At 38.1% G+C, this 22,490-nt stretch overlaps 1 long non-coding RNA gene across 1 annotated transcript in view; it reads left to right on the top strand.

Annotated features, from left to right (window-relative positions):
* Positions 1 to 3,264: 3,264 nt before the first annotated feature.
* The window catches only part of LOC105470964 (uncharacterized), a 52,080-nt gene continuing 32,854 nt past the window's right edge, over positions 3,265 to 22,490 (top strand). The window contains exons 1-2 of the long non-coding RNA XR_980893.2: positions 3,265 to 3,395; positions 8,689 to 8,810. This is a non-coding gene — a long non-coding RNA (uncharacterized lncRNA). The remainder of the gene's footprint in view (positions 3,396 to 8,688; positions 8,811 to 22,490) is intronic.

Raw genomic sequence — 22,490 nt, 5'->3', positions numbered from 1 at the left:
GGAGCTCCAGGGCTCAAGCAATCTTCCCACTTCAGCCTCACAAGAAGTACTTGGGACTACAGGTGTGTGCCACCACACCAGGCTAATTATTTTATTTAATTTTTTTCAAGATGGAGTCTCTCTATGTTGCCATGGCTGGTCTGGAACTCCTGGGCTCAAGCAATCCTTTCACCTCAGTCTTCCAAAGTGCTGGGATCACAGGTGTGAGCCACTGATGAACAGGGCCTCAAAGTCTTTTTGAATGGTGACCGGTGGAGTTGTGCAATGCGGTGACTCTGTGTTTTTAAGTAAAGAAGACTATCATCTCTAATGTGGTTGACCCTGACTCTGTCCACTGAAAGTCCTTGAAAGCACAGGTGAGGTTTCCTTGACAAGGAAGAAATTTTTCCTGTGGACTGTAGCATCAACTTCTGCCTAACTTCAAACCTGCCCTTCCCAATGGTCTACTCTGCGGATTTCAGACTTGTCACTAGCCTCCACAATCATAAAAGCCAATTCCTTGCACAGATAGATAAGATAGACAGATAGACAGATAGGTAGAGAGATATCCTACCATTTCTTTTCCTCTGGTATAATCATTGAATGATATATCCAATGACTAAAGTTTTACTTAAGATTTTCCTGTTCTACAGTAACTGCATATTAACTCTAACTTTCTGGAAATAATGCTTAGAATCAGAACTTGACTTTATTGTCAACCACTATTGTAAATAAAAGTGAGATATCAGTATTCAAAGCTTGACAAGATGCCCTTACTCCCCTTTCCTGCTTTTACCCACTTTATTTGTATTGGCTTGTAGACATGAGGTCCCTGCCAAAATGTGTCAACTGGCATAGGAAGAGTAATTTATTTCAGCTAACATATGTAACCTGACTCTGTAAAATGGTACTGGTACTTGATAACCACATATGCTATCAAAATAGAGGTGCAACTTAGAATCCTAGGATCCTGGAGAATTCAAGCTCCACCAAGCTTTCATCAGAATAACTTGAAATGATATTTAAAATGGTGTTTCCTAGACCATCCATTTCAGTTCTACTACACAAGACCCAGATTTTTACAGGTTTCCCACATGATACTTACAATGATTTAGGAGTTCCCTAGTGGACCTGCAAAATGGTTCTGTCTTTACATTTTTAAAATTTTAGTGTTCTGCAACATACTGTATTTAAGGAATCTCTATTATAGCAACAAGGACCGCAATATTTAGAATCCACTTATCTAGTCTGTGGTAGGTTGATTTAGTGACCCCAATTTTTTACTCCTCCCTATGTCACACGCTTGCCATAGTAAGTTCATAAATTAAGTATATATTCACACTCCTTGGTACTAAATACTCATGAATGAAGCATATTTCCACACTCCTTGACTTAGGGATTGGTCATGTGACTTGCTTTAGCCAATAGCAGGTTGGCCAAAATTGACCAATGGGCCCTCAATGTAAAACAAAGCCATCCCAGCCACTATGGCCTGAAGCTGAGCCACCCCAAACAACATCCAGCTCTATGAGGACAAATGATTATTGTTTTAAGTTCCTGAGATTCAGAGGTGTTTTATTACATAGTGTTACTGCAGTGATCACTAAACGATACATAAGCTAATTCCCTAATAGTATGGAGGAGGCAACTGATGAACTAAGAAGCAAAGTGACTCCAATGGAGCCTTAATCTGAAGGAAAAACTCAAAATGGCAGGACTTTCATGGCAGGCCAGAATAACACATTGATAAAAAGGTTTTCTTCTCTTTTTCTGAGACGGAGTCTCACTCTGTCACCCAGGATGGAGTGTAGTGGTGCGATCTTGGCCTACTGCAACCTCTGCCTCCCAGATTCAAGCAATTCTCCTGCCTCAGCCTCCTGAGTAGCTTGGATTACAGGCATGTGCCATGATGACTGGCTTATTTTATTTTATTTGTATTTTTAGTACAGGCAGAGTTCCACCATGTTGGACAGGCTGGTCTTGAACTCCTGACCTCTGGTGATCTACCTGCCTGGGCCTTCAGAAGTGCTGGGATTACAGGTATGGGCCACCACACCCAGCTGATAAAGAGGTTTTCAACATCCTTCCTTCCAACCACATAAAGTAGGCTAGCATCTTCAGATTGATACACCTTTGGAGTAGCAACATCTTTCCCATCCACAAAACATCACCGTGCTGCTCAGCCAAGGAAACAGCTGAAGTTCAGTGGCACCACCTTATGGTCTGTAAGATGGGAGCTTGGTGTCCTTCCACCTCCTCCAATGACCTCAGCTCAGTAACTTTCTAACAACCGCATACTAGCTGTTGGGTTAAAAACAAATACCACTAAGCCTTATTGCCTTGAGCATGGCATCTTTTTTGCCAACCATTAAGATTTATATAGCCAAATTCCTTTATTTAATACCTCAAGAGAACATCTTGCCTATTGGACAATTACCTATGGTAGTTAATTTGACAGAAGGAAATTAGAGTAGAACTGTTTATTATAATCATGTCCAATTTGCCCTCAGATTCAGAATTGCTCACTAAGGCTCAAGAGTGTTTGAGCTGGGTGATTGATTACAGTGCTATGAAGAAACTACAAAAGGAATCTAAATGCCCTTGGGAAACTAAAGGGACATTTGTTAATGCCAGTACAAATCACAGAGCCTGGAGCTTTATATTTCCACAGGGTTTCTTGGAAACTCTCTTTTGCCAAATACCTTAAATTCAGGCCCAAGCATTCTCCCTGTTCACAGCCACATGGTGGATCCACTGCTGAAGGGAGATTAACACTGCAGTTTTCTTGCACAAGGCTCAGACCACACAATGCTAAAAAATAAAAAGATAAACATGATTCTAGGCACATTCCGTGCCTCATCTCCACGGCCCAGTTCCTGTTATCCATAAGTAGTTTTAAAATAGTCCACGTTTTTCAGTCCTGCAAAATCAACAGCACTGGAAAGTTGGCAGGTATACTTGTTTAAACAAAGCTCCCAAGTTTTCTGCTGGCAGGTGTTTCCAGAGTTCTTGGAGCACAATTCTTTGGATAGGATATTTGCCAATATACATAGCAACATGAAATTTTAAAAAAAAGTGTTTTCCTTTACCACAGTGGAGACACTGAAATGCCTTAGATGCAAAGCTGGATATTCAGTTCAGAGGCGTATTTTGGCTGCAGGTCAAGAACAAACAATAATGAAATCCAGCATCTCTCTGCTCAGAACTCTGATGGGCTTCAGAGTGGAATGGGATCACTTATCAAATTGGCAACAGGCCCTCTCTGGCCATCTCTGTATAGTTTGACCCAATGAGTTTGGTTCTCCCTTCTTTGTCAATTCCCCTGTCTCCTGAATGTCTCATTCTCAAACTCATTTTGCTTGAAATTGTGGTGGGAGATGGTATGTTTGAAACTTAATATACTGAACACAGAACAGGTAAGACATTATTCTTCCCCCATTCATTCCTAGTCATTGATTTTAGTTATGTTTTTAAGTCCAGCTTTCCAAAACTGAAACCTGGGACTACTTTAAAAGCATATGACTAATTTCATAATCTGTTCCTTTGCAGTTGGATTGGTTCATAGTTGCTTCCCTGAGATTTATTCTCTGAGCCATTCAATTAAGTTCAACTTTGGTGCTGGAACCCCACAAGAGAGAAGTAATACCTTGTCTCTTACCCTGAACTGCAAAAAAACTAAATAGAAGATTTAAAAAAAAAAAAAGCAAAGCAAGACTAAAGTCTGAGGAGGGAAACATAATCAAAGTAGGGAAAGGTCTGGGGGAGAAGTTTTTAAACCTTAAAGGAAGTCAAGATGTTTCTGGCTTACAAGGTACTTAATGGCCATTAAATTGTAACTTAGTGAAAATTAAGAGTTTTAAGTTCTGCCTACAAAAATGTAGAATACCAGGCAATACTAAAAGTCATTGTAAGTCTTTTTTTTAGTTACATGCTAATGGAAAATGTGTATTGAATTTAAGTTCTTTCGTTTTTGTATTAATTGGCCTCATCTTGGGGTTCAACTAATGCCTCTGACCGTATTATACCTTTCCTTCATTTCCCTCATAGTGTCTTGTCTTTAGTATTTTGGGAACTTCCTTATAAGTTTCCAAGCAAAGATACTCTTATAGATGTTCTGGGTTCAGAATGGGCCATTTCGGTAGAGTCTAGAAGTAGCTGAGGACCTTCTCTCAGAAAATTCATCTGTTTTGGGGGGAAAAAAAAGGCCCACCTGCAGTGGCTCACGCCTGTAACCCCAGCACTTTAGGAGGCCAAGGTGGGCAGATCACTTGAGGTCAGGAGTTGAAGACCAGTCTGGCCAACATGGTGAAACCCCATCTCTACTAAAAATACAAAAATTAACTGGGTATGGTGGCACACACCTGTAGTCCCAGCTACTTGAAAGGCTGAGGTAGGAGAATTGTTTGAACCCGGCAGTCGGAGGTTGCAATGAGCTGAGATCACTCCACTACAATCCAGCCTGGGCAATAGAGCAAGACGCTGTCAAAAACAAACAAACAACAACAACAAAAAACTAGCCATTCAATTGTCAGAGAGAAAACTAATTTTTTTCTTCAGTTTTACTTTAGAACTCTGGCCACGTAAAGAAATCACATTGTTCAGATTCTGAGTTTTTTACTCCAGGAAGACATCTGAGGAAATAACAGTGATTAATAATATAAAATTTGATCAGATAGACCTGAGTTTAAATTCCTGCTTTTCACCTACTTGTAGGGTGTTTTAAAAAATAAGGCTGTCAGTTCAGTAATGGTGTTGCCTCTCCTAGCTGTGATAATTAGATTCATTTATTAAAATCTCTGGGCTTTGGTTTCTCAGTGATAAAATAGGCGAGATGAGTAGATATGATTGGAATAATTAAATGAAGTAGTATAGTCAAGAGCAGAGCCCATAAAGGCAATTTGATTAGAATGGCCACAAATATTTGACTGCACCTTTAAGATCACCATACTTTTTAACTTTCACGTGTTTTCTTCCACGAGTAATAAATATCTATTGTAGGGAAATTAGAAAATATAGAGAAGAAAAAATAATGAGAATTATTTAATCACTTGTAGAATCACTTGCCAGAAAGAATTATTGAGAATTTGATCAAATTCTATCAGACTTAATCATAAAAAATCAAAGTGACATCAGATTGTCCCTGAAATGTGTAATTTTCACCTTTTAGAGTATCTGCCTGATCTCTTCTATGAAAGTGAGTGAAGAAAGACACAAGAAATTGATTTCGAGGCGGTAAACCAGGAGAAAGAATCCTGAGAAGATTTGAGAGGAAATGAACTTATTGTTTGTTTGTTTTCACAAAGGAAGAAATGTTGTGAATTCAAGACAGAGCATTGTTTCCTGCCAGAGTCTTTCTGGAAAAGGCAGTAGTGCTAAGGCAGGGTTTCTCTCAGAAATACAGCGAGCCCTGAAGGATTTCTATTGGGTAGGTTTCAGTAAAAATGATGAGTCAATATTGTTTTTATTGTTAGCTCCCAGTGACTGAATGACTGAATTGGAAAGGACCGAGAAAGCAATAACTTTATTTTTCAAAAGTTGCCTCCCTTTTCCCTTCATTAGGATAATTTGTAAAAGCTTTTTGGCTCTTTCTGTGGTCTCTATTACCAAAAGATCTGAACAATGATTTTTGAAAATGTACCCCTAAAATCTATTTGATAGTAATGTTTTAATGTAATATCTAACCTATTGCTTCATCATATTTGGAATATTAACAGCATAGCTAAAATTTTTTGAGTGTTCTGTTTATGCATACGTTCTCCAAACTCCATTTTAAAGATAACGAAACTGAAGAGCTTAGAGGTGTTAAGTAAATTGCCCAAGATCACATAGGGAGTGTCAAACTGGAGCTTAAGTACATGCAGATCCACCACAGTCCAAAAAGCATCCCCTATTGACCACAGCACATTATGCCTTATTGTGTTCTTATGCAATATGCATTCTTACATATGTGGAGATGAAGGCAGAGAGGGAGAACTCATGTTTATTAAGCACCCACTAAAGGTCAGGCACTCACATATGTGCTATGTGCTTATGCTTTACATATTTAATCCCTTCCAACAGTACTGTAGCTAGTATTATTCTCATCATCCAGTTAGAGAAGCTGAGGCTCAATAAGCTAAATAATTTGACTAATTTAACTAATCTATTAAATATCAGAGTTAGGATACCAGCCCAAATCTAAAACCTTTCTACTGCACTTGGAGAATAAGAAAAAGGTTCTGAACTTCTCTTCCCCAATTTCACAGCCATAGTGAGATTGATTTTTAACTCTGTTCAATTTGCTAATATTTGAGGTATCACACTCTTTGGGTAAGGATGATCATTTATAATTTTGAATTCCAGTTAAATCCCCAAAACTTATTCCAGACTATACATTGGAGTAAAAAGAGGTTTATGCAGTAACAGTTAAACTATGTTTCTCTCTGCTTTTGTGAGACATAGAGCCCTCTTTACATTCCTTCCATGGAGTTGGACATGTTTCTAAGTTGTTGTGATAAGCATGCTGCAAATTATCTTCTTATGACAATGGATGTCTGTCATTTTCCTCCTTTCACTCTACCTCACTGCGATGGTGTTTTTGGCTCCTTATACTACCAAGAGAGGCTGCTAATATATCTTCGGTGCCCAGAATACAGTCCTTCTTTGCTATTGCTCCTGAAATCACCAACATCGTCTCCTAAGACTCCAGTGCTATCTCCTGTCTCTGCCCAAGTGTCCAGTGCTAATGCTGCTGACATATTGAGGTCCCAAAGCCCAGTAAAGCAATTAGTAGGAAAAAAAATGGAAAAAAAACTTCTTTTGCTTATTCATATTGCAGGTCCATTGGGCCTGGGCCAGAGAACCAACAGAGTGACAGGCCCAAGATCTATTCAGAGTCCCAGCTCTGTTCAACACCAGCCCACTGTTCTTGAACCAGGTTGTGGCTGTTTGTCTTCACTTACCATGTGATTTTTCTCAAGAGACTCCTTATTCTTTCTTGTAAAGACTGGCTACAGCTATATAAAAACCTAAGAATAATCTCAGGTTTGGTTCCACCTGGACTCTTTACTATATACATATGTATGTATGTGGAAATGAGGTCAAGGGAATGTACAGGTTTGTTCAGTGTTAACAAGCTTATTACTGGCATGGATACAGTAAGTATTTGGGTATTCTAACTCCTAATTCAGAAAAGTATTATTTCCTTCATTCATATATTCACTCAACAAATGTGTTGAAGGCTGGTTTTGTGCCAGCCACTGTAAGAGGTAATGTATATGACACATGCTGTCCCTTTAGAGCTCATAATCTACTGGTGTGATAAGTCCATTGCAGGGTTAAACTCAAGATCCAATGGGAGTTAATAGGAGAGATTTCTAACGTAGGAAAGGCTTCTGAGATGAGACGATCTTTAAGCTGAGCCTGCAGGCCAAGAAGTTAGTGAGGCTGAGGAAGAAAGCTGGTTTGTGGTCAGTGGGAAGTGCGGCTTGGGAAGGGTAGGCATTTCTGATTCAGTTAGTCAAGAAGACAGCTGAGCTCCAAGCTTTCTTGCCAGTAAGTTTACATTTTCCCTGGTCAAGCACCTGAGTTCCTCTAAATTACTTCAGAAGTTTAATGACTGTTCCATTTTCTTTTTCTTGATAATAATATGGAACTTTGAAAACAGCAACTTCATTGCATAGAAGTTTCTTTGTGAATTTATTAGAATGAGAGAAAGAGGACAGGAGTTTAGTTCATGAGAAGGGTAGGGCCAGAAGCAAGACTGCAACTTTAAATAAGTTAGGTTAAACCAATATAAAATAACCCTCAGGAGTATATCGAAGTTTCATGGAGCCTGAAATTTATATAGTATTGCAGGGCTCTCTTTGAAAAAAATAATGTAGCGGGACACAGTGGCTCATGCCCATAATCCCAGCACTTTCGGAGGCTGAGGCAGGTGGACCACTTGAGGTCAGGAGTTCAAGACCAACCTGGCCAATGTGGTAAAACTCCATCTCTACTAAAAATACAAAAAATAGTTGGGTGTGGCAGCAAATGCCTGCAATCCCAGCTACTCAAGAGGCTGAGGCAGGAGAATCATTTGAACTCAGTAGGCAGAGATTGAAGTGAGCCGAGATTATGACACCACACTCTAGCCTGGGCAACAGAGCGAGACACTGTCAAAAAAAAAAGAAAAAAGAAAAGAGAAGAGAAGAAAAGAAAGAAAGAGAAAAGGAAAGAAAGAAAGAAAGAAAGAAAGAAAGAAAGAAAGAAAGAAAGAAAGAAAGAAAGAAAGAAAGAAAAGAAAAGAAAAGAAAAGAAAAGAAAAGAAAAGAAAAGAAAAGAAAAGAAAAGAAAAGAAAAGAAAAGAAAGAAAATACAAAAATAAATCTTACTTTTGTAAATTTGTCAAGTATATGACTATGAGAACACATTGCGATTTTGGAGAGATCTTATCAAAGTGAAGAGCCTTGGTGCCTAAGCCTCATTAGCATCATGGTCAACATCCCTCTAAGACATGTTTCAGAGAGAGTGCCATCAACAGTGATAAAATCCCTCAAACCAAAGGCTGAAAGTACTTGCACTCATGTATGAGTGGTCTGTGGTAATTCGGAGAAGAAAAAGGGAAAAGACGAAAGTAAAGATTTGTTTTTCTGGGGGGTGGGGGAGTTGTGTGTGTTTTTACTTATAACTGTAGTCTACTAAGGGGGATTTTTTTCATGGTTATTTATAATAGACTCTGTGTTCTAGGAAGATTTCAACAACTTTTTAGCAAACAATGTTCACATAAACCTGAAATGAAGAGCCAAAGAGGATGTGGTCTTTCAGCACCTCCAGCTAAAAAATGCTGCAGAGGAACTTCCCGTATTAAGGTAAATGAACAAATAAATCTTCCTGTGGAGACACAAGTTTTCTGAACTGATTTTATTTGCAACACAGTTATTCAAGTATGGACTGGGAACAGGAATGGGAGGGAGTGGGGAGCAAAAGAGGGAAGATATAAAAGCGTTGTACTTTTGAACTGGCTCTCCAGAAATAAAGAAAAAGCCTTGATATGTATGTCGATTTCTGTGGTGTCCATACTGTCACTATGGCTCACTTCAATCTTCTGATTTGATACCACTAACAAGGTGTTGCGAAGACATGGGCAAAATCAATTCTTGTAGGTCAGTGAGATCCACTCCAGAAGACAAATCCCTGGATGTAAACTTTCTTTGGTCTGACTGATGCTTCCTTGTGGAGGTACCAGAACAGACCTTTGGTTTAAAATGCATCTCAAATGTGAAATCAGGTTCTTTTCTTTGCTTGAAGCACCCGCAATAATATGCAGAGATTGGATTTCAGGTCCCACATGCTCTTGAGTTAATTTTGCTGGATTAAAGGGTGTGCAGGCCCTTCTGAGTTAGGGCTGGCTAGGGTTTTGTGAACTCCAGCTGAGATTCTGGCATCTTCCTCATCAAGTTCGGTATTAACAGCTGCCACCTTCAGAAGACTGGTAGAGGTTCAAGGTTAGGCAAAAGCACAGAAATTACAAAAACTGACACCTTTTATCAAGGGCTACTTAAAAATATTGTCTGTTTTTGAAAAAATGTGGGTAAAGAAATGTTTTCAACAAAAGTTTGATTGGTGGGTACGTATCATCTATTTATATATTAACAGCACATGTAACTTGCAGCATAAATATTTTAAATAAATTGATATACACAATTCTTCCCTCCCTTCCTCCTTTCTTCCCTCCTTCCTTCCCTTCCTTTCCTCTCTCTCTCCTTGCTTCCTTCCTTTCTTCCTTCCTTCATTCCCTCTCTCTCTCTTTTCTTCCTTCCTTCCTTCCTTCCTTCCCTCTCTCTCTCTCTCCTTCCTTCCTTCCTGTTGAGTAGTTATAAGGTTCTAGGCATGTGAACCATTTTGGGTTTTTAATTGGGGAATGATACGAACATTTCCAGGGTTGTTGCTCTGTTTTGTTTTTAAGGATCAGTACAAACTAGCTGCATGAAGAATGGATGGGAGAATAAGAAGCTATGGCAATAACGACAGTTAGAATATATCAATGGGCATGGAAGAGGCTGTTGACCTGGGGAGAGTACCAATAAAGATGGCCTATGCAGGGGAAAGAACTCGGGGATTTTATAAAGTTAGAATTGTCAGGACTTTGTCTTCATTTCAGGCAGGGTGAAGGAATGGTTTAAGTTGCCTCCAAGGTATTTTGTTGGGGGTGAGGGGTACAGAGGGGTCTTACTGAATGGTGATGAAAAAGGGACACAAGCGAAGGATCAACATTGGAGAAAAGATAACCAAACCCTGGGAAGCTTAAGGAACAAAATGTAACAAAACAACAGGGATTGTTTTATAAAATACTTTGAGATATCCAGGATCAAAGATATGATAAAAACTAACATCGTGTATTCTTGCAGTAACTTTTAATTTACAAAAACAGTCCCATACATTATCTCACTTGACTCTGACCCTTATGCACTATGTAAGAAGGGCAGGGCAAGCACCAGAAACCCAGGGTTACAAAATGTAGTGATTGGGTCTCAGAGGGATTGCAAGGCATGCTCAAAATCCCACAACTGCGCTGAAATAGGACAAAGAGAAATATGGTCACTCAGTGCTTAGAACTCGGAGGGATCGTGAGGCATGCTCAAAATCCCACAACTGAGCAGAAATAGGACAAAGAGAAATATGTTTGCTCAGTCCTAGGTGCAATGCTCATGACAAGAATGGGAGGACAGACGGAACCCCTTTAGAGCTTGATTTTCCTTCCCTGTTGGAATATTTCTGCCTTTGGCACTGGATACGATACCTCCAGTATCTGGCTTTGTTGAGTAGTTTCTTGATGAGATCCCCAGTCGTATCAGTGGAGACATGTGGGTCTTATATGTGTTGCCTAAAGTTATGTCCAAACTGTTGAGGCCTTGATGTTCCTGGAGCTTGAATGACCCATCACCTTGGAGGGTTCTGAAGTACTGATCATTTCACTGGTCATCCTAAAACCTGAAACTGAAGACAGGGAGGCAAAAATATACTGTCATCTTTTCCTTTCTGTGAAAAACAGAAAGAAAAACACAGTAAACCTGCCATTTCCCTCAGGTCAAGTGACAGGCACTGACCCTTGAATTTTCCATTCAGAGAGCTCCAAAGTAAACACAGAATCACGTAAGCCTGAAGAAAAGAAGCCAAATTAGGAACATCACACTTCCTCTCTCCCAGAGAAGACCAGTTTTTCCTATTACTCTAAGTAGGACACTAGAAGAGAAAACAAAGTCCCTTAAAAATCAATTATAAATTAAAGAATTTGTAATGTAATACGCTTTGCACGTACTCAGATGATGGCATGCAATTAAAAAATCTGTTTAAGTGTTAGCTTAGCATTTGTAAACTCTACCAAACAACCTACATCTTCCTACCATTTGCTCATTTGTTATAACTGAAAGTAATGTCTCCTTAAATATTAAAGCTGATGGAGAAAAATGTACCATGCTTCTTCTCTCATCTCAGACATGAGAAAAATTACTCTCAGACTTATTTGCACAGTTAAGTTTACCCTTAGAAGTACCATCTCTTCAGTTTTGAACTTAAGTTAAAAGTGATGGAGTTCAGTAAAATTATCAACAGGATTAGACACACCTCAACCCCATTCTTCCTTATTAAAATGCATTTTTCTCCCCTTGGTGACCAGGACGACATGCTCTGCTGTGATTCTTCCTAACCCCTTCCCAGAATTCTCCATTAGGTCCTTCTCTTTGTGGTATCAGTCTCAAATCTCAGAACTCAGTCTTTACCTCCTCTCTTACTCATATTCCTAACAATTTTATACAATCCATCCTTTAACTCTCATCTCTAGGCTGACTACTCCCAAAATTATAGCACTAGTCCTAATCTTTGCTATAAAATCTATACTGGTACAACCAACAGCTAACAACACCTCTACTTAAATATCTAATAGCCATGTCCAGGCCGGACTCTTGCCTTGCTGCTATCCCCAAACCTACTCCACCCACATCCCTCCCACCTCAGCAAGTGGCATCATCATTCTTCCAGTTTTTTAAGATAAAATCCTAACAATCATCCTTGATTCATCTATTTCTCTAATATCCCACATCCAATCCATTAGCAAACTCTCTGCTCCACCTTCCCAATACATTTCAAAGCCAATTGCTTCTCATAATCTTTATTATTTCTTACATGGATTGTTGCAATCACCTGCTAACTTGCTTCCCTGCTTCTCTTATCTCTCTTCTCTTCCCACCCGACAAAGCTATCTTTTTACAGTTTAAATCAGATTATGTGATTCCTCTTAGAATAAAATTTAAATACCATATCAGGGCCTCCAAAGTTCTACACGATCTGGTTCCTGTCTTCTTCTCTGCTCTTACCACCTAATATTCTGTGCTTTGCTTGCTCTGCTGCAAATACATTCATTTTCTTTGGATCCCCTGAACATCCAAGCACTTCCCACTTCAGTGCCTTTGCACATGTTATTCCTCTCCCTGGAATGCTCTTCCTGCAGTTCTTTACACAGCTTAATTTTTAACATCACTCAAGTTTTGGCTCAAATGTTACTTCTTCAAGAAAGGTCCCTTTCCTCACTCCCCCAGACTTTTCGTTGTCTATTTGCTACATTTTTATTGAAAACATTAATTATTACTACAAAAATTACATGTATCAATTCCTCTTAGTTTACTATTTTTCACCCCAGCTTCCATAAATCTAAGTTAGTAGGGCCTATGTCTCTTTTTGTATTACCTATGTATCCTCAATGCCTAAAAGAGTACCTGGCACATAGTAGGCACTATATAAGCATGTGATGACTTGATGAATAAGTTAAATAAATGTGTCTATAAGATTCAATATCCCTGGTAAACATTGTTTTTTTTTTTTTTTCTCTTCTAACTTGCATCAAACGAGCAATATGTGTGAAGCTAAAATATGTAAATTAATGATCTCAACATTTACAACAACCTGAGAACTAACATCATACATCTAGAGAAAATAACTCTTCCAAACATTGGCTGGGTGGCATAAATATCAAATACACTACTGCTGTCAATATTAGCAAGACAATAGTGGAACAACTTTCTCCAGAATATTCTGATAAGACAGATAGTGTATTGGCATTACCTAAGTCTTTTAGGTGAATCCCTGTATCTTCTCACTCAATAAAGGGCAATTGAGTGACCACTATATGCCAAACACTGTGATAGATACAAAGACATGTGGATGAAAAGACAAGCAGAATCTTGCCCTCATGCCACCAACAGGGAGGCCAGATGTTGAACAAATAATTATCAAGAGGCAGAAAAATGCTAGAACCATGGAATATTAGAGGAAACCATTACATCCACATTTATAGACAGGAAAATGCAACTTATAGAGAAAATATGGCTAACTCCTGGAACACCACTGGTTCATGGTAGTATTAAGGCTTGAATCTTAATTTCTTATTCATCAATATTTTGCTCTAATTAAGATGACATACATCCTGATTTGCCTAGGACAGTATTGGCTTAGTACTTGTCCTAATTATTAAAATATCACCTTGTTCACTCTCAAATGAGTCCTGGTTCAGATAATATGGCATCCTAACTCACATTGGTTCTACTAGATCAGAACTCATAAAAATCAAAGGGCCTGCCACACCCATTGGTTTGACTAGAAAATTAGTCTTTTACTCTTTTATGAAAATTGCCATAATTGACCTTATTTTATTCTAATAGTAGTTATTTAAGCTAGAGATCACGTCACTGATGAGGTGAAATAATACTGTGCGATCAGATTTTAATTGGGTGGGGATTAATTGGTCCTTTTTCCAGGAGTTCTGAGCTTGAGGTCCACATAGAGAAGCAGAAGCAGTCACAGTAAAATCAGGAAGTGATGAGAATGGCAGGGGCAGTAAAGTACAGACCGCAAATGGAAACACTTCCAAGGGGCAAAATGGCTGGGTCACTAAGGCTGCTCTATCATGATCATCAAAGAATGAGATTTTATTACCCTTTGAAACTTACAGCTCATACTAATTTTTTTTTTTTTTGCTTTCCTTATTTCCCTGTTTCTGACAAGCTATAAATACATGGTCATATTTATAGTATATGTGTACTCTCTCTTTCAATGTCTCTATATATTATGCATATTGAGTCCCATTCAGATCTCTATATATTATATTCCAGAATTCAGGATGCATGCCACCTTACCCACAGCATAGGTTAAGGAATAGCCTTTATGGGGAAAATTTACACAAGTAAATTTCAGTACAAAGCTCTCTTCCACTTGCATGTGGAGACCTGTACATAGTTTGGTCCATAGAGAACACATAGGCTGCTTAAAGCCAACCATTCTGGATTTCGGATGGCAGCTGCTGTCTGGGAATGTTGGCTGCCTTGCACCTGGAGCCCTTAGGGTCAATGGGACATGGCATTCCACGCTGGCAGAGGAGAAAGTCCCTGGTCCCATAGGAATGTGAGCATGGGCTTAGCTCAGGCCCTCCCTCAGAGGGCCAGCTCAGGGGGTGGGTAGACACAGCTGGCTTATTACCCAGATAATGCACAGTGTCCGTCCATGGATTGCTCATCTGTTCATTGGAATGGATGCTGGCTAAGTGCCTGCTCTGATTTTCTACCTATAAAATGTCAAATACACACACACACACACACACACACACACACATATGTATACGTAGGCAGTTACAGATTTATATAGATATGTAACATTTTTTAAAGGAACAGGGTCTTGCTATGCTACCCAGGCTGGTCTCAAATTCCTGGGTTCTAGCCATCCTCCTTTTTCCTGAGCAACTGGAATTACAGACACGTACCACCATGCCCAGCTTCTATATAAATATTGATTATAATTTATCAGCTCTGGTCATATTACATATAGGCTATGTAAACATATAATGTACATATATGCACACTTTGCATATGTATGGATGTATTTAAGCCACTAAATCCAATTGAAAGTGAAAATAAATTTCATTAGAAAGTCATGAAATAGTTTCGATCACACCATGAGGTTTCACGGTATGGATTTGGTGTCCACTAGACACGCAGTCTTTTCCCCCACACGAGTTTCTTTTCCTATTGTCTTTCTTTAGAGGTGGGCTACATCGACAATATGGAATCTGATATATCACTGAAAATTTAACCTTGATATGTAGCTTGATGGTTCAACTGCTTTCTATATTGTCATGAAAAGAAATAACTCCACGGTAATGAACTGTTTTGAGTGGTTGTCATTATTTCACCATACAAGAACTTTTGATAATATTGTTTTTCCATTTTTTTCAACTTAAAGTAATTTAAAACATTACTGATACCATTAAAGTCCTTTTCCAACCCCCTTTCACATTTCATTTCCAAACTTCCATTTATGAAGCAACTACTATCATGAATTTAGCATTTACCTTTGCAGTGTATTTTTAAATATTTTTCTTACGTATCTATTTACCCAATCACAATATGAAGTAAATTGCTGTGCTATTAAAATTTACATAAATGACATCATATCATATGTATCAATCTAAAATTTTCTTTTTTTATTCACTTTTTAAAACTCAGATTGTATATTATATATACTTCTGATACTGTGATATATAATAAGAAACATATATTTGGGGCTTCATTTCTGTTGTCTAGCACACAGCTCCTAGAAACCTTTGATTCTCGGAGACGATAAATTTCCAATGAGGTGACTGGTGGCTGGAGGCTCCTGGACAGCCTCAGCATGGGGGCTGGTTGGGAGGGTTGGGGATCAACCCTGTGAATGCAGGTTGGAATCATAGCTCTACCCACTCCCCAAACTCTGGGGAGATAAGAGGGACTGAAAGTTAAGGTGAGAACCAACAGTCAATGATGTAATTAACTGTGTCTACATAAAGAGCCTCCATAAAAACCCAAAGGACAGAGTTTGGAGAGCTTCTGGGCTGCTGAACACATGGAGACACTGGGAAGGAGCTGTGCCCGGAGAGGGCATGGAAGCTCCCCCTCCCTTCCCGCATGCTTTGCACTGTGTACTTCATCTGACTGTTCATCTGCATCCTGTATAATAGTGCTTATGATCAACCTGCAAGCAGAAGTAAGTATTTCCCTGAATTTCATGAGCTGTTCTAGCAAACGATAGAACTCAAGGAGGTAAAGAGAACCTCCAATTTGTAGCTATGTGAGAGCAGAAGTATGGGTAAACTGAAAACCTACTACTTGCAACTAGCATCTGAAGTAGAGGGCGATCTTGTAGGACTGAGCCCTTAGCCTGTGAGGGTCTGTGCTAATGCCTGTTAGTGTGAGAATTGAATGGAATTGTAGGACAGCCAGTTGGTGTCGGCTGGAGAGTTGATGTGTAGGGAAAAAAAAAATTCCACACATCTAGTGTCAGAGTGAAGTACTGAACAGTGAGTGTGAGTATAGAGAAAAATAGTTTGTATTTCCTATAAAATAATACATTAGTAAAGTTAAAGAAAATCAATGACATGGCGGCCCATGTGCCCACAATTTGACAATCCTTTATAAAGGATATATGTGCTATCTCATTCCTTTCCCTGGATGTAACTATGATCCTGAATTTTATACTAAAAATTCTCCCAATTTTCTTAAAACTTGTATCACATATGACTGAATTTCTACAAATACATTAATTACTTCTGCTTGGGGCATTTGCACTTTATAGAAATGAAATCACGCAGGATGCATTCTTCATCATTTCTGCTTTTTCTTTTCAACATTTTATTTTAGAGATTGATTAATGTTGATACACATAGCAATAATTCACTGATTTCTAATAACATGATGGGAAAAACTATCCATGTTGATATATAGAGTTAATTCATAACAAATTGCATGTGTTTACTACAATGTGAGAATCTTTGTCTTTTAACAGGAAAGTTGATTCATTAATATTTGCTATTTTCACTGATTCTAAAGTGCAGTAACAGACTAAAATATTTTGGAATAAATCTCCCAATACAAAATATCTATAAATGTTAGTTTACTACATAACAAATATCTGTAAAGCAAAGGTTATATGAATGAAGGAATCACAAATGAGTGCCTTGTAACACTGTTGAGTCCCAGTTACTCATAAGTACCTGTTTTTTCATCCATAGACAATAGAAGTTGAACCACTTTCAGGCTATGGCCTTGGTTTATGGGCAGATTTTTCTAATCTGAGTTCATTGGTACTTTCAAAATTACTTCCTAATTACAGTGCATTCACTCCTGTCCCTATGAAGGTATTGGAAAAGCATCCTATATATGCGTATGGGCTGCAATTCTTCAACTCTATCTCTCACACTCTACCTCTGAGTTCTCTCTTCAGTTTCAGTATCTGGAGATTTCCCATTCTTTGTTTTGATTACGTAGTTGAAATATTACATACACAAACACACATACACGGAAAATACTTATTTAGCGTTTCTTGTTTTGAGACGGAGTTTTGTTCTTGCTGTCTTGTTGCCCAGGCTGGAGTGCAGTGGTATGATCTCAGCTCACCCCAACCTCCACCTCCCAAGTTCAAGCCATTCTCCTGCCTCAACCTCCCGAGTAGCTGGGATTACAGTGGTGTGCCACCACGCCCGGCTAATGTTGTATTTTCAGTAGAGACGGAGTTTCTCCATGTTGGTCAGGCTGGTCTCAAACTCCCAACCTCAGGTGATCTGCCCGCCTCAGCCTCCCAAAAGTGCTAGAATTATAGGCGTGATCCACCATGCCCGGCCAGAATTTCTATCTATTCAAAGTAAAATAAGGAGCCATTCATATTTGCCCAGTCTGCTGTCATTGTGAGATATTTGATGTGATCTTTCCAGAAACCAGGTTTTATAAAGTATATAATGCTACTATCAATATGTAATTAAACAGTTTTGTTGTAGCATTTTAAATTTAAAAAATTACTTACAATTGGCCTATAAATGAGCAAAAATATTTTTAAGACTTGAAATACATATTCAATATAAAATATATGTATTATATCCAAATATATGTAAAAATTGAAAATAGTGTATGTGATATACAATATATTACTTATACATATGTAATCTGTTACATATTATCTATAAGATAAAATTTTTCAAATAAACACAAATGCTATTAGAGCTGATTTTTGTGCATCATAGCAATGTTTACATTTTACTCCCCTAAAAGACCCCCAAAGACTGAAGGGTACATTCTTCTATCAATGTCTAAACACTGCAGAAAAAATATAAAGCCAAAATTGTTTTTCCTCTTCAATAAATTCTTTCTGGAATAAGAATTCGATTTTTTAAAAAATAGTTTCTAAATTGGTAAATTTAAATTAAATTTTTTATTTTTTTAATTTCTATTTTGTTTTTGTAACCTTACTTCCAGGCTGAATCATTCACATCAGAACAGTCACTTGATTTTCAGTAGAGAATCAACAAGTATTTATGATACAGATGTTATTCACATTGTCCTCAAGTGACCATCAAACTTGCTTTTATTCCTTAATGGAAAAGTATTAGGAAACATAGAAAAAAGTTCTTGGCATGGCATGATATGAGCAGGAATGCTAAAAGATATTTCTTTTCAAAAATATCTCTCCTTTTTAGATCTCAACTTTAAAGTTTTATTATTGCAAATTCAAGGCTGTTGGTGACAGTTTTCTGAAACCATCAGTTCTAAAGGTTTAAACATTATTAACCCATAATTAACATTAGTATTATAAAGTGAATTCAAACACAACACTTTTCAAAATATATTATTCCTCAGTATGCTAGTATCAATATACTTAAAAAGTGTTTTGGTTCCTCAAAAAATTAAACATGGAAATATCATCTAATCCAATAATTCTACCCCTAGGTACATACCAAAAAGAAATGAAAATTGGTATTCAAACAAAACATATACACAAATGTTCATAACATCATTATTCAAAATAGCCAAAAGGTATCCATTAACTGCCTACATCTAACAACAAATGAATGGATATCAAATGCGGTATGTTCATACAATAGAATATCACTCAGCCGTAAAAAGGAATGAACTACTGATACACGCTACAACATGACTGAACCACAAAAAATAAATTATGCTAAGTGAAAGAATTCAGACACAAAAGGTCATATGTTATGTTAAATGATTCCCTTTGTATAAAATATTGAGATTAGGTAAATCTATAAAGACAGCAGATTAATGGTTGCACAGGCTTGAGGGAGGTGCAATGGGAAGTAAAGACTTCATGGATACAGAGTTCCCTTTTGAGGTGATGAAAATGTTGTGGAACTAGGTGGAGGGGTGGTTATGCAGCATTGTAAATGTAATAAATGCCACTGAGTTGTACACCTTAAAATGGTTAACTATGTTGTGTATAAAAAAGGAAAAATGGAGGGTTCTATAATGTGTAATTTGGAGAGTCACAATTCACACTAGCATTTTACAGACTCTGAGAACTCCTGCAGTACCTTACACATTTAAGTCATATTTCTCAAATGCATTGGATTACAAAAACCTCCGTATTCTGTGTATATGCATGTGTGCATATGTGCCTGCACACACTCCTGCACACATTTGCACATGTGTTTGCTTAACAACTACCTCATATGCCTCATCTTTAAGGCTTAGCAGACCTGTTTTGGGTCAGAATCACAAAAAGAGATAACAAAGTACAGAGCAAATAAATCCTTTAAGATCAGTGAGGAAGAGGCCAGGCGCAGTGGTGGCTCACACCTGTAATCCCAGCACTTTGGGAGGCTGAGATGGGTGGATCACCTGAGGTCAGGACTTCGAGACCAGCCTGACCAACATGGCAAAACCCTGTCTCTACCAAAAATAAAAAAAATATAAATAATTTTTTCTACCAAAAATTTAAAATGTATATATTTTTTGAATTTTCTACCAAAAATACATAGCCAGGCATGGTGGCACATGTCTGTAATCCCAGCCACTCAGGAGGTTGAGGTAGGAGAATCCCTTGAACCTGGCAGTTGAAGGTTGCAGCAAGTTGAGATCGCTCCACTGCACTCCAACCTAGGCAACACAGTGAGACTCTGTCTCAAAAAAAAAAAAAAAAAGTCAGTGAGGAAGTAAAAAGGTGTCCACACTAAGAAGCCCTTAAATATCAAGAACAGAACTGAAGAAAAATAAAAGACAGATACAGAAAGGAAAGGTGGGTGAATAATTAAAATCAAATTGCAAAGGAACATAGGTAGCGTCAGTGAGGTGTAGATCAGGAGATTTGTATCCACGTCTCAGGTCAGATTCTCTAGGACGTGGACTCTGAGATGGTTGTGAGCAGGAAGTCGAGGGAGAATCCTCTGGGGATGTACATCTGTAAGGGGAAAGGAACAAAGGATTGGGAGGAAGAAGAAGCCAAACTGTGATGCAGGTCCTACAAAGACTTCAGCTAATCTCAAGAGAAGCTGTAATAACAAAATGGCCCTTCAGAGATATCCAGGTCTTGTCTCTCAGAACCAGTGGGTCATGGGGTGCTAGCTGCCTCAAGCATATAGCCTTGGTAAGGAGGACAATTCCTGCGAAGAACCATCAGAAGAAAAGACTCCTGGCAGCTGAGTGATCAAATGCCTAAGCACTGAAGCGGGAATGTGGAGACCATATCATAACACTCACTACACAGGGTCACAATTTTCTGAAAAGTGTCCAACATCCCGAAAACATAATTCTAATAAGATCTCTTCCCACAACCACAAATCCAAGAAATGGCACCTTCAGGAAGTCTCCACTCAACAATTATGAGTGATTTCCTATCCCCATCCATTGTTTGATGCAGTGGGTATTTTCACTTTGTGGAGAAAAGGAAAAATTATTTTCCAGTAGAGCATCCTCTCTAGCAGGGTAGCTCAACAAGTTTGTGTTAACACTACCCCCAAAACTTGTTACAGATCAATTAACCTCAAATTAAAATGATCATTTCTTGCTGGTAACCTCTAATAGTTCATTAATTGATATCAAATAATGCTACTTGTTGCTTTTACTCTCTGGTTTTTCCATTGTGGTCTGCCTACCTTCTACATCGGAGTCACTTCAAGGAAAGAGGGCTAATAATTGAAAATAGATATCTGTGGGTCTCTCTCCAGATGGACTAAACCTGAATCACTGAGGAAGAAGCACAGCAACCCGTTCTTTATGTTTTGGGATATTTTTATGGATATAAATGTTCAAGAACTACTATTACGAGTTCTCTAAATCTCCCTAGTTTGAGTCAAATCATCCAGGAGTCATGGGCTCACAGCTCTTCACATTAGCCTCAACAGGTCTTTTTTTATTTAATTGCACTTTCATGAGATGCCCGGAGCCAATACTGAGGTGTATTATATAAACTTCACTGAACAACTTGTGTCTGCGTTTACTGTTGAGATTATGTGTATGACAATACATGATGTCTTGTCTGTAAAGACTTGGGAGAAAATTCTGATCTCATAATCAGATAGAATTGTTCATCTCTTGAGCAACTAGATAGATTTAACACTATAAGTAGTGTGACTCACTCACCTTTAGTGTTTCCTTCTTCTCACTGGCTAGCAGAAACTCAGAGTCAAGTTTTTGGCACACCTCTAGAAAATATGCGTGACTTCATTGTGTGATTTTTGTGTCCTGACTCACTTTTACTTTCACTGAACTTTCCTGAGTCCTTTTTTTAAAACCATTTATTTGCTATTTCATATGTATTTTATTAAATGGTTTTTTAAATCCTTTCTGGGACAAGCCTGGGCATAAATAGTCAACTGTATTCCAATTATTAACACGTACCAGACATTCAACAAGTTCAGTCCATCAGTGAAATACCTTAACAGCCAAGAAGTAGCCCCTGCCAGTGTATTATATATGCTTTTGCACGGCACTGTGTGAAGAAATTCTAGCAATGTTGTAAGCAATTAGTTGGAAAGGATTTCAACTTTTGACACCAATAACCGGTCTAACAACATTCTGTGACTTGGCATATCAGTGAACATAGGAGAAAATAATAGGGCTTGTGCATTTCCAAAGAACTATTGAGGAAGGAATTCAGAAAATGTCCCACAATTTTAATTCTCTTTTCTTTTCATATAATCTTCCTCGCTTATGCATGCACAAGCATAAAAGTAATATAAAAATTACAGAACCCCCAGATTTCATTTAAATCTCTCTAGCCCTTTGGACAATTACACAGTGCAAATTCCCTCTTTTCACCCAGTCATGCATTATACTTTGCTATAGGATGAAAAAATTCCTGATAAATGTCATCATGATTTAGTTCACGTTGGGAAAAGTAAGGTTACATTTAAAATATTTAGAAGTTTGAAGTTATTACATTACAGATGAGTTTGTATTTCTTAGTATGTATTAACTGTAAGAGTGTATTCGAATAAGTGTTAGATGTTGCCTATGACTATATAAAGTATCTGAGTCAACCAGAAATGAGCTCACACTTCTAATAACTTAAGCATGAATAAGTGAATCATAAAAAAGCCCTCCATTCCTTTTACTGAAATAATCCTGGGAAAGATGGAAACAGCACAGGCCTCTGCTTCTGATAACAGATATGGAAAGGAAACATAGAAGAGCCCTGGAAAATCTTTGGGCTGTTAGAATTAGCTTTCTTTTTTTTCTTTT

The sequence above is a fragment of the Macaca nemestrina genome, chromosome 2 (assembly GCF_043159975.1).
Source record: "Macaca nemestrina isolate mMacNem1 chromosome 2, mMacNem.hap1, whole genome shotgun sequence".
Lineage (NCBI taxonomy): Eukaryota > Metazoa > Chordata > Mammalia > Primates > Cercopithecidae > Macaca > Macaca nemestrina.
The sequence above is the reverse complement of the archived record's forward strand: the minus strand, read 5'-3'. Positions and strand labels throughout refer to the sequence as shown.